We start from the raw sequence: 14,164 nt of genomic DNA on the forward strand, positions 1-14,164 counted from the left end.
TAACAAGCAGTCTTTTTCAAATGGATGAATAAATTTATCTTTGAAATTGTGTCTTTGAGTACAAAGGAGGACTGACCCTTCCCTAGAAGTGGGGTCAGGAGGAAGACTAACAATTCCCTCATAGTGGGTCAAGAGGCTGATCTTCCCTCTAAGAAGATCAATCACATTGCAAACTAATTTGTGTTCATAACAATTGGTATTAGAGAAGCACGATCTTGCGCCCTCAAGTAGAAACAAATCTGAGCAACAATGAATAATTGAGAGGGGACAATGAGAGAGATCAAAAGGCATATGGCTTTACTAAATTCCAATTACAATTGAATGGCATCGATATTCGGTCTAAAGCTGGAGGAACCTTCATGTTTGAATAAGCTGAGCGAAGAGTTTAATTTATGCACCAGGAGCAATGTCGAGAAGGCTTCCATGAAAAAAAGAAGCAAAAGAAGAAAAGAAAAAAAAGAGAGAGAAAGAAATCGGATAGAAGAAAAAAGAGAAAAAACCCACAAAAGAAAGGCGTCGATGATTATCAGCGTTGTCAATTCCGACAATGTCGTCATCAAAAACTCTATTATTTTGCTCAAATCTCTCAACCCCATTAAGAAGGTCTTCACCCACAATCATCCGTCCATCAACATTTCAATCATTCCAAAAAATACAATAGAGAAGCTTTGATGAATGACACAATGAGATCAGTTTAAAAATGGAGATGCCTCAGTCGATGATGATGACATACCAAATGGTGACTAATTGCAAGAAGAAGAGAAGAAGAGGGGAGGGGGATAAGAAAAAGAGAAGAGAGAAGGATTTCAAAAAGTTTTGCACAAGATCTCGTTTTTCAGTAATTGTCAAGCTCTTAATCCCCAACCTTGAAGACAATGTTGATTTCAAGGCGGTGGAATGTTACGTGCCTAGATAGGTCTCACTTAGGATAGAATAAATTATTTTATATTTTTTATAGCTCTTGGAATTTTCTCTCTAGTTGTTTGGTATGGATAGGAGTCCTAGAGATAAGAGTTATCTAGATTGGCTTGGGTAGGAGTTTTAGAGGAAGTGGTCAAGTGAGTTTTCTATAAATAACACGTAAGTACTCTTTCTTAAATGAATGGAGAAATTTTTCCCAAAAATTGTGTGTTTAAGCACAAAGGCTTGCGGTCTCAATTTGACGTGGTGCCTTCATATCCGTTTTTTTTCTATTCACAAAAAAAAAGGCATGCGGTCTCAATTTTAAGATAACTATCTCCCCTTTTGACTCTTCTATTTTCCTATATGTAAGGGCATACTTGTTGTCTTGAACTCAGGGTGCAGACCTTGTTCGTGGCATATGCATTATTTTAGTGGGACTTATCTCTGTGTAGCTACCTGCATAAGTGGGGGAAAAGAATCTATTAGAGAAAGCTTTGTTGTGCCTTGCCTCTCTTTCTCTCTCCTTCTATTCTCTTTTTCTTTGTTCTAAAGAGTCTCTTTGTTCATCCACCATTACAATTTGTCACAACATGAAATGGGCGATTTAGATCAACCTAAGTTGGGACCCACTATGTCCTAGTGGGGCATGCCCCATTGTCATACAATGAGGTCTCCCCAAATGAAGCACATGGACAATACAATTACTCTACTCTATCATGAATTGAGTATTGGTTTGGTGGCATATTTCTTACTCGATTTTCTTGTATTTTTATTATCGTAACCATCTGGTCAAGATCCTAGAAATGGATGATCAAGAAAAGAACAGAAGGAATAATGATGAAAAAATACATTTGCAGAAATGTATTTATAATATATAGCAGGATGGGGGTTTCACTGTTCACACCCACATGGACAGCTCCCCCATCCGGCTTATATCCTAGGTGGAAAAAATTAAAATTTTAGTTAAATTACCATTCCACGTTTCCAAAGAGATATACATGAAGTACTACATTGGAAAGAATTCTACCCCTCCACGTTTCCAAAGAGATATACATGAACTATACTAGAAAGAACTAGATTTGGGAAAGTTGCTCTCTCTCTCTCTCTCTCTCTCTCTCTCTCTCTCTCAAGAAATTCGGCAACTTTCTCTATATCAAAAGAAAATAGAAAACGGCAATGGCTATCCACAGATTCTAAAAAAAGATTTCGATCTTCCTCTTTCCTTTTATATATTACGTTTTTATTTTTTCCACCGACACTACAAATTCTTCTCTCTATAAGCCACTACGTTCTCCTATTGTCAAAGACACCACAATATCTATGTGTGCTAGATGTCCTCTGCACCCTACCCTTTAGGGTTTTTTAATGAAGAACAGGGACATTCTAGGGCTCCAAGGTAATTGCAAAAAATCGATACCTCTGCTTGACTTTTTATTGATTTTATTGTTATGGACTTTTTTTTTGGAATTAATATGTTTTTTTTTTTGTGGGTATTTGGGTTTCTATTATTTTTTAGATTGTTATTTTCTTGAATTTTGACAACATGTCTGAATTTTGCCAACTTGAATTAGGTGGCAGATGAACTCAATTGGGCTATACATCAGACCTCATACTACATGGTCTGGATGCTCAATTTTGAGGGTAATGGGTGTGAGAATTAACTTTTTCTTTTTAAGTATCTCGGTGTTCCACAATTGCAGTCCTATAACTTCATGCTAAGTGGAGCTAGCTTGGAGGTGAAGCTGATGATTGCGGAAGTTAAAAAACTGAAAGGACAGGTCTTCAGATCTTTGCCTTGCGGAAGTTAAAAAACTGCACCAATATTGTAACGACCCAAAACCGTATCGGGCCGTTACCACAAAAAGACATAAAAACCTCTAATAAATTTACCAAGAATTTTTTTTTAAAAAACTATAGAAGAACCATAAATAACTATATCCACTACTATACTAACATGCTAAAATGAAACCATCTAAATAAAATGTCACTACATCCAAAATCAAATCCCTCCAAATTGAGTTTATTTAAAACTCCTGACAAGTTAACCAAGTCTTAAATACCAAACATAAATGAAAATAAAGAAGATAAATGACGATATCCGTCATGCTACTAAGTCTTATTCCAACGCTCTACACATTTATCTATTCGCCCCCATTTGAATTCATCTCGTTATTGTCCAAAGTTACGAAACTTGTAGGGTGATTTTTGTGTTAGTTAATAGAACTATACAAGGTCATTTGATACTCTAAAGAAGTACTAAAAACAATTACAATATTAAAGTGTATAATTGAACTATTTGTAAGCATAGATTAACAATGATATCTCAACGCTCACCATCTCCGGCAGCAAATCCCATTAATGATGGTAGTGAGACATCTCCCCTAAGGCGGGTTAGTACAAGACGACAGAGGACTCGCCAGGGTGGGGCACATTTGGACAGTATGTCGCGCCTGTCATCAAGCATGGACAAGGTTGTCGATGCCCTCACAGGTTCGAGTGCCCCTGCTTACCTTGCACAGCTTTGCGAAGCTGTTAAAGGAGTTGGTGGTTTTTCGCAGGAGATCTTGTTGAGGACCACGGAGTACCTCACAATAAATCTATTTCAAGCGCATCTTTTCATCATGTACGAGGAGGATGAGAGGTCATACATCCGAAGGAAGATGACTCGTTTCATCAGGCAGGAGATGGATGGTTGAGGGAGGATACGGTGATGGGCGACATATCTTCTATCTTTTCATTTCATAGAAGAATACTTTTATGGCACTTTTTGGGTGGTAGTTATGGTGATATAAACTTTATGTTGGTTGTTATGGTGGTAGTTACTGTTATATGAACTTTACAGTCTTTGTTTTATTTTGGATGGTGGTTATCTTGTTATGGTAGTGTTAATATAAGTGATGTTGTAGTTAACTTATCTGTAATGATGTTAATTACTTTTGATGGATGTAATAAACTTTTGGTGGTGGAATTTCATGCCTACTGTCATATTCTTATCTTATATATTTGGATGTGATATGTTGTCGTTTTGTTAGGTAAGTATGGGGAAGCAGAAGTATTATGTTGTCTTTAATGGCAGGCAGCCTGGGATTTACTACACTTGGCCAGAGTACCGTGAGCAAGTTGACAAATTTAGCGGAGCATGCTACCATTCATAGCTAGCCACATATTTGGAGAGAGCCAAATATTAGAGTCGTAAAAGGGTTGAGGAAGCGCAAAGGGTAGTAAAGATGCCAAATAAAAGGGCAGAGGCGGTGCCACAGGCGGCGACATCGATGGTACCATGGGTGTCCCTCTTTCTTGTTGGTTCCATTATATTGCTTTTAAAATCTGCTTCTTAAGCTTTTTTGACTATTTATTTGTGTTAGTGGACTATTTGGAAGGGCTTAGGGGCGTAACTTGCTTTATATGTGGTAAAGAATATATGGTAAAGAACATATTCTGCGCTGTTTCTTTTCCGTTTCCTGGCAATTGAATGCACATTCCTGCAATTTCTTTACTGTTTCTTTTCTGTTTCCTGGCAACTGAATGCACATTCCTACTGCCTTCTTAGCAGTTTCTTTTCCTTTCCATTTCCTTCTGCCACGTCATTTCGTTTTCCTTTCTGTTTCCTGCGCGCAACTAAACAGACCCTATATCAAAAGAAAATAGAAAACGGCAATGGCTGTCCACAGATTCTAAAAAAAATTTCGATCTTCCTCTTTCCTTTTATAAATTATGTTTTTTATTTTTTCCACCGACACTACAATTTCTTCTCTGTATAAACCACTACGTTCTCCTATTGTCAAAGACACCACAATATCTATGTGTGCTAGATGTCCTCTGCACCCTACGCTTTAGGGTTTTTTAATCAAGAATAGGGACTTTCTAGGGTTCCGAGGTAATTGCAAAAGATCGATACCTCTGCTTGACGGTTTATTAATTTTATTCTTATGGCCTTTTTTTTTGGAATTAATATGTTTTTTTTTGTGGGTATTTGGGTTTCTGTTATTTTTTAGTTTGTTCTTTTCTTGAATTTTGACAACAAGTTTGAATTTTGACAACTTGAATTAGGTTGCAGATGAACTCAATTGGGCTGTACATCAGATCTCATACTACATGGTCTGGATGCTCAATTTTGAGGGTAATGGGTGTGAGAATTAACGTTTTCTTAAGTAACTCGGTGTTCCACAATTGCAGTCCTATAACTTCATGCTATGTGGAGCTAGCTTGGAGTTGAACCTGATGATTGCGGAAGTTAAAAAACTGTAAGGACAGGTCTTCAGATCTTTGCCTTAGGAGCCATTGCACCAATATTGTAACGACCCAAAACCGTATCGGGCCGTTACCACAAAAAGACATTAAAACCTGTAATAAATTTACCAAGAATTTTTTAAAACTATAAAGGAACCATCAATATCCATATCCACTACTATACTAACATACTAAAATGAAACCATCTAAATAAAATGTCACTACATCCAAAATCAAATCCCTCCAAATTGAGTTTATTTAAAACTCCTGACCAGTTAACCAAGTCTTAAATACCAAACATAAATGAAAATAAAGAAGATAAATGACGACATCCGTCACGCTACTAAGTCTTATTCCAACGCTCTACACATTTATCTATTTGCCCCCATTTGAATTCATCTCGTTATTGTCCAAAGTTGCGAAACCTGTAGGGTGATGTTTGTGTTAGTTCATAGAACTATACAAGGTCATTTGATACTCTAAAGAAGTACTAAAAACAATTACGATATTAGAGTGCATAATTGAACTATTTGTAAGCGTAGATTAACAATGATATCTACAAGAATATAGCAACTAGATAATTAAGAAGAGAAACTACTTACCAAAAATTCATCGTAACTACACTACACAGGGGATATCAAAACAATTATAGTTCTTATTAAACTCTGAATGTGTAACACAAAAATTAGAATTTCTTTAATTACGAAATGGGTAACATGTGACAGCTTTCCCAAGGTACTCAGGCTCCCATATTGCATGTTACCTCTCCCACCAATACGTTCCACTACCCTTGCCAAAGATAGTGGGGATGTGAGACTTTTTACGATGCGCCTACTGGCCGCTCTGCCTCTTAACGTCAAGGTCTAAGAGGATGCATTTACCGCTAAGGGGGTGTGCTAAAACCCAAGGCCGGCTTGGAATTCTATGATTCCTGGACGACTCATACCTCCACCCAAACAACCATTTAACCCTGTTGCTTATGCATTTATATCTTTTGCCAGTGTATTGGTATTATTTACCAATCATATTCCTATACCTGTTTAAACATTTTCTATACTTCAATTTTTTATTTTTAAAGTAACACTAATATATCAGGATATGAAACCACCAACATTTCATGATTTTAGATTTCAACCATCAAATAATAAAAATCTCATGCTCGCTAAATAATTCCTATCATACACAATTAAAATCAATAATTATTCAAAGCACTTAAATAGAGTACCGTCACCTGCCTTGAATTCAAACCGGAAATTTTGTGGGGCAAAACCTGAAAATCTCTAAGTGAGAAGAGATTGTGATCGACCTGAAATATAAGGTAGCATGTAGATTAATTTTCCAAGTTTTCTTGATTCCTATGGTTTAAAAAATCCATATTTGGGTGTCTTATGTGTTTATTATTTGGGTACATTTTATGTTAGTCTACTCTAGGGAATGACATCAACACAACTGTATTTTCATTTATAATTTCAATAAATAATAAAGGACAAGTGGAGCTTGTGCGATTATCAAAATATGGTAGCACCCACAGCAATAGCCCTTTTTTTTGTATATGAGGAAATGATATAATCACCCCCTTTATTTCCAAAGCCACCCCCTTATATAATGCTAGATGACAAGAAACAAGGGTGTAGATATCATATATGGGCATACTGCCATCACCTCATTCCCATATGTCGTACCTCCTTTTTTTTTTTTCCAGGGCCGCTCCTGTTAGTGCAAAAGAGCAGTCATATAATCACAAAGGAAGCTGACCCAAGAAAAGAATAAGGGCTAATATTTCATTTTCCTTTGTTGTATTTAGGTGTATTTAAATTTCTCATAGACAAAACAGATGGCTTGATGAAATTTCAGGGGCTGGAAATTAGGCAAACAGGGTTTGAATAAGGTGAATCATGGTGAGAAGCTAGAATGAGGAAACAATTACAAATTCAGAAAATTGAAGAGACATCCAGGGAATTTAGGTCATAGCTACTTACTTAACGGAGAAGAATGTTAAAGATTGATGAGGAAAAGAAGAGCCACCAACTCCTTTTCTTTATTTCTTTTCTCTCTTTAAGGTATATCTCCCTCCCTCTATCTTTTTCCTCTCTCTTTTTTTTTTTACAGAGAATACGTCTCTCTCTCTCTCTCTCTCTCTCTCTACTTGCACAAGTTGAGCGTGAGAGAAAGAGAAGCCAAGATATGCGTGTATATATATATTTTTTCCCTTTTAGCTGTTGTTTCTTATTCAATTACGAAAAGGTTAGCAAGTTCCCTAATTTACTAATTCTTATCTAAATCAATTAACAACCACAAAGGCACAAAGGAATAAGATATTTCTTTTTTTTTTTTCTTTTTTATACATGGCCCACTTATTGGTGTGCACACACTCCAAATTTTTGGATGTGCCGCACAACCACTCCAAATTTGGAGATCGGATACCTCCTAAATTTTTGCTAAGAGATCCTATTTTATCTCTTTTATTCACTATTTACTTAAATACCCCTATTTATATTCCTAAATTGGGGTTTAATTAGTTTAGGGATTAAAAGATGTAATTAAGGGGTCCCACTTAACATCAAAATTATAGTTTATGTAGGAATTAAGGGATGAGGAAGGTGTTTTAGCATAAGGTGTTTTAATTGGTTTAGGGATTAGAAGATTATGTAGAAACAACCATATAACCCTTTTTTCCTACTCTTCTTATTCTTCTTCTTCTTTTGGGATGAGGAAGCAGTGTCCTTTGTATTGGCTGAGGAGGAAAGAGAAGAAGGGGACTCCAGAGGACAAGCATGCAATATGAGAGGAGGTGTCCCTGACAGATCAGATGGAGGAGCTTCCAAATTGGATTTGCTATGAAGCCCAAGGGACCAATTGATGTTAAGATGGCCAAAGGGTTGGGGGGGAACATCATCATCAGAGTCCTCCCTAATCAGGGGCTCATATGAAGATTTCTGATGAGAGGAATCCTCATGATGAAGAGCAGAGGTGGCATTTTCGTTTAGATTTCAGTATGATTATGCGCCTTCAATTTTATGAACAATTTTAATATACCTCTTTCATATTCTTGATTGTTTCTTTATTTGATTGCGTTTTCTATGCTCAAGGTCTCTTGGCTCTTTTGGGAAAACGGTCATAATGTCTACAAATGTTCTACTTGGCTACCATGGATTTCCTTTTGTCTACTTAAAATGAAAGGCTTCTTAAGATGTATGCCGGTTTGAAGAAATGGTTACAAGAATTTAGTTGCATGATATTATATTTCTTCATGTAGTTATGGTTTATTATTCAGCATTTACCACATTTACCCTAGAATTGAGCTGAAATACCATCTTCTGATGTGTAAATGAAATATCAGCATGTGTTGTGTGAAATGTGGGGTATGTGTTATGTATAATGTACTGATTAATTTGATTGTTTCAGACCATGTCCACACCCCCTGCTATTAGTGTATTTTAGTGCGTTGCGCGGGGTTCCTGCGCAACGTTGCACAGCCAGTGTTTTTTCATTATATATAAAGAAACGAACTCTACTTTAGGGTTCTAAATCTCAAAATTTTGGTAAACTCTCTGTCTCGCACGTCCGTGTGATTTTTCCAAAACTGAAGCTCGGGATCCGAACCATGGCTACAGAGAACAAGCAGCAGGCTCGATCGGTTAGCCAAACTGCAAGTTTTTGTTCCTCTTTCTCGCTTTCTTTTCTTCTTTCCTTTTATCTGCTTATATGCAAATTTCTTATTAATGTCTGATTTTTTTGTCTTTTTTTCTTTTCTTTTTTTCATAACTGCCCGTGCTTATTTTGCTTCATTGTTTCAAAAGTTAGGTGTTTTATTTCTAATTTTGTTTTGGATTCATGAGTTGTTCTGCCGGATCGGTCGCTCAAGATCTTTGGTCTCCACCTAGACCAATGAAAAAATTGGAACACTTCTTATGGATTCGTTGAGAATCTATTTGGCAAAATTTTATTAGTTCCTTTGTTTCCGTGCTTAAATTTGTTATGTATTTCAATTATTCTTTACTTTTGGTTAAATATATGTGTCTTGCCTCTTTAGATGGATTTCTTATGGCTTTCTGTTGAAATTTTCTCTATATCTTCCTTATGAATGCGTATTCTTTCTTTTTCTTCTCTTTTCTTTTTTAAAAAGTTTTTCTTTTCTTAAAAAAAAAAAGTTATAAAGCTTTTTTGCCCGTGCATCGCACGGGTCTCCAACTAGTAGTTAAGATTCTCGGTCACGGTTCGAGTCACGGAAACAGCCTCTCTGCAAAGCAAGGGTAAGGCTGCGTACATCTAGCCCTACCCAGACCCCGAAATAGCGGGAGCCTCGTGCACTGGGCCGCCTTTTTAGAAATAGTTAAGATTCTGTGAGTGTATTGATCTGTTACATGATCCAGATTAAATGATATGGGTGGGACCTACATATTCTGATACATGTAGGTAAAGAACACTTCATTTAGGAAAGTACAAGGCAAATGTAAGTAAATGAAATAAAACTTCACCAAACCCTGCTCAATCGGAAATAAATACACATGCGAAAGATGCCCAGCATTAAAACCCTACTTGGATTGCAATAAAAATATTTCCAAATGAAAATATTTTCTTCAAATTTTTTTTCTTTTCAATGACCCTGTTTGGTTAATTTAGAGGGATACTATCAGAAATTGAGGGGCCATAAGTAAAAGTTGAATAGGGTTGGTTTGTGTAAAAAGAAGTTTGGAATTTTTTGAAATATTTTTCCTTTCCATACTTTTCCAAAAAATTCTTGCAATCCAAATAGGGCCTAAATGGAAAAGGAAAATGCTAAAATGAAAGACACTTTTATTCGGAAATGATAAATGCACCCCTTTCCATCGCTTGGGACATCCGGCTGCATTGTACGTGGCAATCAGGTCACTTCATTCCTTAAATGTGAAGTTCATCAGCCCCTTTGCACTCTAGCCGGGTGTCCCAAGCTATGAAAAGGGGTGCATTTATCATTTCCCTTTTATTCTCCTTTTTAAAAGACATTTATCAAGACCCACTTCTGCTTCGTTTGCATGCTAGATTTATGTGACATTTTGGTTTTAACGTTTCTCAATGTTTAAAGAAATCAAAAGATTTTATTTACTACATACTTTTTATGGGTTGAAACGGTGGCAGACATTAAAACCTATTAATGAGGGAAAGTGGAAATGTTGACAGGGCTTTTAGGAGGGGTGGAGACGTTTCATGTCTATTCTTCCCTACAAAATCTCTCTTTCGATAATCTCAAAAAGGGAGGACGACCACTTTCTGGTGAGGTCTCTTCATCTCTATAAAAGCTATATGTTTTCTTCTCCAGAAACTCCATTGATTCATTTTTGGTCACATCTTTTATCATCTTTTGTGACACAGGTGGTGAAGAGTTCGAGGGATCGTGTCAAACATAGTTGCTTCAAAAGCTTAAGCGGTTGGATAAGGCATTATTTAATCTTTTATACTTTAACGCCCCCATCACTTGTGGCCCCTCTTTTAGGGTTGGCCTACATGTGGCATATGTGTCCTCTCTTTTGGATTTGGCCATTGCATATGGATTTTTGTTATCAAGGAGGTTTGAACTTGAGACCCTTGCATCCGATACCATGTCAAACAACCAGTGGTATCAAATCCGGGCCGTGGTAACCCCAGTGTGCCTCCGAGGACGGAAAATTCCTTAGGGAAGATCTCGGTAACCCCGGTATGCCTCTGAGGATGGTAAAATATCCCTCGGGGAAGATCTCGTCGTAGTTCCAACGTTGCCTCCACATGGAGGGGGAGATTGTTGGGGGATCCACGTGAAAGCAAAGATCCCACATCAGAAGTGTAATAGATGTGGATGGACTTTATAAGGGAATGGGCACCCTCCCCTTACCGGCTAGCTTTTAAGGGTGAGTTCTACCCACGTCCCTATAGATCGATTCTGGAAGAGACCCAATGGATCGTTGTATCTTGGGCGCGGCATGCCGATCAACCCAGCGGAGAAGGGGGTGCATCTCCTCCAAGGGTAGCGCATTTTTCGGGGCTTGGGTAGCGTGTTTTCTTTTGCTTTGATTTGGAATATCCTTCCGGGGCTTGGGTAGCGACTTTTCCGAGCCAAGCCGGGCCGGGCTGGGCCGGATCGGGTCAGGTTAGTTTAGCATAAGCTATCGTTATAGAAACATTTCAAAACAATCTTCAACATAACTTTTCATTAATCGCGTCTCTTTAACTTGTTGAAATATTCGATCGAGAATACGTAAAAGTTATTCTAGAATATGTTTGTTCTCTCCCGGTTTCTGCTATAAAGTTTGCTTTCTTTTCCGTTCTATTTTTTTATCTTGGCAAACATAATCATGTTCTCAAGGCGTCCAGGCTGTGTGAGTGCACAACCCTTGAGCAGAGTTGTTGCATCCTAGAGGCATACATTGGAGATCACATATGTACCGTCAATTTGTCGTTAATGAGGGCAATTTTGCCTTATGGATAGCAGATTTATATTCATGCCTCAACTCAGTCGATAAGTCACTTCTTTACCATTTGATTCTTACATTACTTTCTTGAGATCAATTACTTCATTTCCGCCATCTATTAGTATAATCCTAAAGCCCATGCTCATTTTCAATCACAAGTAGGACCTTACAGGCAATAAAACTTTCACATAGGTGTAGAAAGCTACATTTAAAAAAGAAAACCCCATAAATTTGAATAATCATGCTGAAAATATGTACTATAGTGAATAGTTATACTTAAAATGTTATTAGTATGGATAATCACACCGCAAATTTATGATAGTGTGGACACCCTCGGGGAAGATCTCGTAGTTCCCACATTGTCTCCACATGGAGGGGGAGATTGTTGGGGGATCCACGTGAAAGAAAGGATCCCACATCGGAAGTGTAATAGATGTGGATGGGCTTTAAAAGGGAATGGGCACCCTCCCCTTAACGGCTAGCTTTTAAGGGTGAGTTCTACGCTCGTCCCTACAGATCGATTCCGGAAGAGACCCAATGGATCGTTGTATCTTGGGAGCCGAATGCCGATCAACCTAGTGCCGAAGGGGGCGCATCGTCTCCAAGGGTAGCACATTTTCCGGGGCTTGGGTAGCATGTTTTCAATTACTTTGATTTGAAATATCATTTTGGGGCTTGAGTAGCAAGTTTTCCAAGATGGGCCGAGCCGGGTCACATTAGTATAGCATAAACTATCGTTATGGAAACATTTCAAAACAGTTTTCAACATAACTGTTCATTAATCGCGTCTCTTTAACTTTTTGAAATATTCGATCGAGAATACGTAAAAGTCATTCTAGAATATGTTTGTTCTCTCCCTGCTTCTCCTGTTAAGTTTGCTCCCTTTTCCGTTCTATTTTTTAATCATGGCAAACATAATCATGTTCTCAAGGTGTCCAGGTTGTGAGTGCACAACTCTGGAGCGGAGTCATTGTATCCTGGAGGCATACATTGGCAATCCCATATGTACCATACATTGGTCGTTTATGAGGTCAATATTTGCCTTATGGATAGCAGATTCATATTCATGCCTCAACTCAGTCGATAAGTCACTTCTTTACCATTTGATTCTTACATTACTTTCTTGCGATCAATTGCTTCATTTCCGCCGTTTATTAGTATAAGCCTAAAGCCCATGCTCATTTTCAATCACAAGTAGGACCTTATAGGCAGTAAAATTTTCACTATAGGTGTAGAAAACTACATTTAAAAAAGAAAACCCCATAAATGTGAATAATCATACTGAAAATATGTAATATAGTGAATAGTTATACTTAAAATGTTATTAGTATGGATAACCACACCGAAAATTTACTATAGTGTGGACACCCACACTGAGTATTTTATAAAGTGCGGATGGATTCAGTGAGAAAAGCTAAGCTAGTGAGGATGGCTATCATATGTTCTAGTGTGGATAACTACAATTAAAGTATGTCTTAGGTGTGGATCTTCACACTAAGAAAACCATACCGGATAAGGTATGGTTAGCCACAATGAATTGTACCTAGATTTTTTTATGGGTGAGCTGGGGTTTGGTGGAACCCCTACCAGTGCATTGAATAGAAGGAAAGAATACAAGAAGAACAGATGAAAGTAGAGAACAAATTACAAACAAGAGTACAATTTTCCTTCCCTATCTGACTGGATTATTTCCATAAGCATTGGAGGGATGAGGGAAGAGGGATATCTTCTCCCTTGCATGGGCAACCTCACTTTGAGAGGAAGTCTGAGGCCAAGTTTGCTTCCATCGACACGTGCATTATGCACCGGGCTTTGAAGTTGTTGAGGATTTCTCGAATGTGCGTTATCATTGGGATATTTTCCATGGGGGCTTGGATTTTCCTCGTAATTACATCTACTGCAAATAATTAATCGGCTCCAATATATAGATTTGGGGTTCCCCATTTTTGCACCATTTTCACTCCCATGAAAATGGATGAGAGCTCTAGTCCAAAAAAATTGTTCTTTCATGACTTCAATGGAGAATAAACCAAGAACCATTCTTTCATCATCTTGGAAGAATTCCACCAATTCCAGCTCCTTCGATATTAATCATGAGCTCTCCAGGATCAGGATTCTTCGTTTCATACGGTTTGATTTGGAATATCCTTTCAGTAATAATGTCTGGTGTTAAAGCGTGTAGCATTTTTGACCCATCAACAAATAGCATTAGTTAGCAGACTTATGCCAGTCGTTAGCAAGTGTTGTATTTTTAGGTTCCTTGAAGTCCTCCTTTGGAATGTATTAAGCTAGTCATTAAGATTCCTCATCAGGTCTACCTTAAGGCCTTGTTTGAATTGCAAGAAAAAAATTTCAGATGGAATAAACTTTCTTCGAAAAGTTTCTTCTTTCCACGATTTAGATGGAAATAATATGATTGTGGTTAATTTGGAAGGATATTATTATAAATTGTAAGTTCCTCTTAATAAAATTTGAATAGTGGTGGTTCCAATTAGCTTTTTCATGTGTAAAACAAGTAGGAAATTTTAGAAATATTTTTCCTATGCAAACTTTTCCACAAAATCCTTGCCATCTAAACAGGGCCTAAAGGGTTTCAAGTCTGCTAG

General features: G+C 37.5%; 2 long non-coding RNA genes across 2 annotated transcripts; one reads left to right on the top strand and one right to left on the bottom strand.

Moving 5' to 3' along the window:
- Window positions 1-5,070: 5,070 nt before the first annotated feature.
- Window positions 5,071-7,268, bottom strand: LOC143883769 (uncharacterized). Its single transcript, XR_013252510.1, has 3 exons — window positions 7,113-7,268; window positions 6,796-6,843; window positions 5,071-6,439 (listed from the first exon to the last, which is right to left on the bottom strand). It is a non-coding gene; the product is annotated as an uncharacterized LOC143883769 (long non-coding RNA).
- Window positions 7,269-7,698: 430 nt separating this feature from the next.
- LOC143883770 (uncharacterized) lies at window positions 7,699-8,328 on the top strand. Its single transcript, XR_013252511.1, has 2 exons — window positions 7,699-8,103; window positions 8,223-8,328. It is a non-coding gene; the product is annotated as an uncharacterized LOC143883770 (long non-coding RNA).
- Window positions 8,329-14,164: the final 5,836 nt, after the last annotated feature.

The sequence above is a fragment of the Tasmannia lanceolata genome, unplaced genomic scaffold (genome assembly GCF_043159265.1).
Source record: "Tasmannia lanceolata isolate RefF3 unplaced genomic scaffold, GAP_Taslan_0.1 ptg000008l, whole genome shotgun sequence".
In the NCBI taxonomy this organism is placed as follows: Eukaryota; Viridiplantae; Streptophyta; class Magnoliopsida; order Canellales; family Winteraceae; genus Tasmannia; species Tasmannia lanceolata.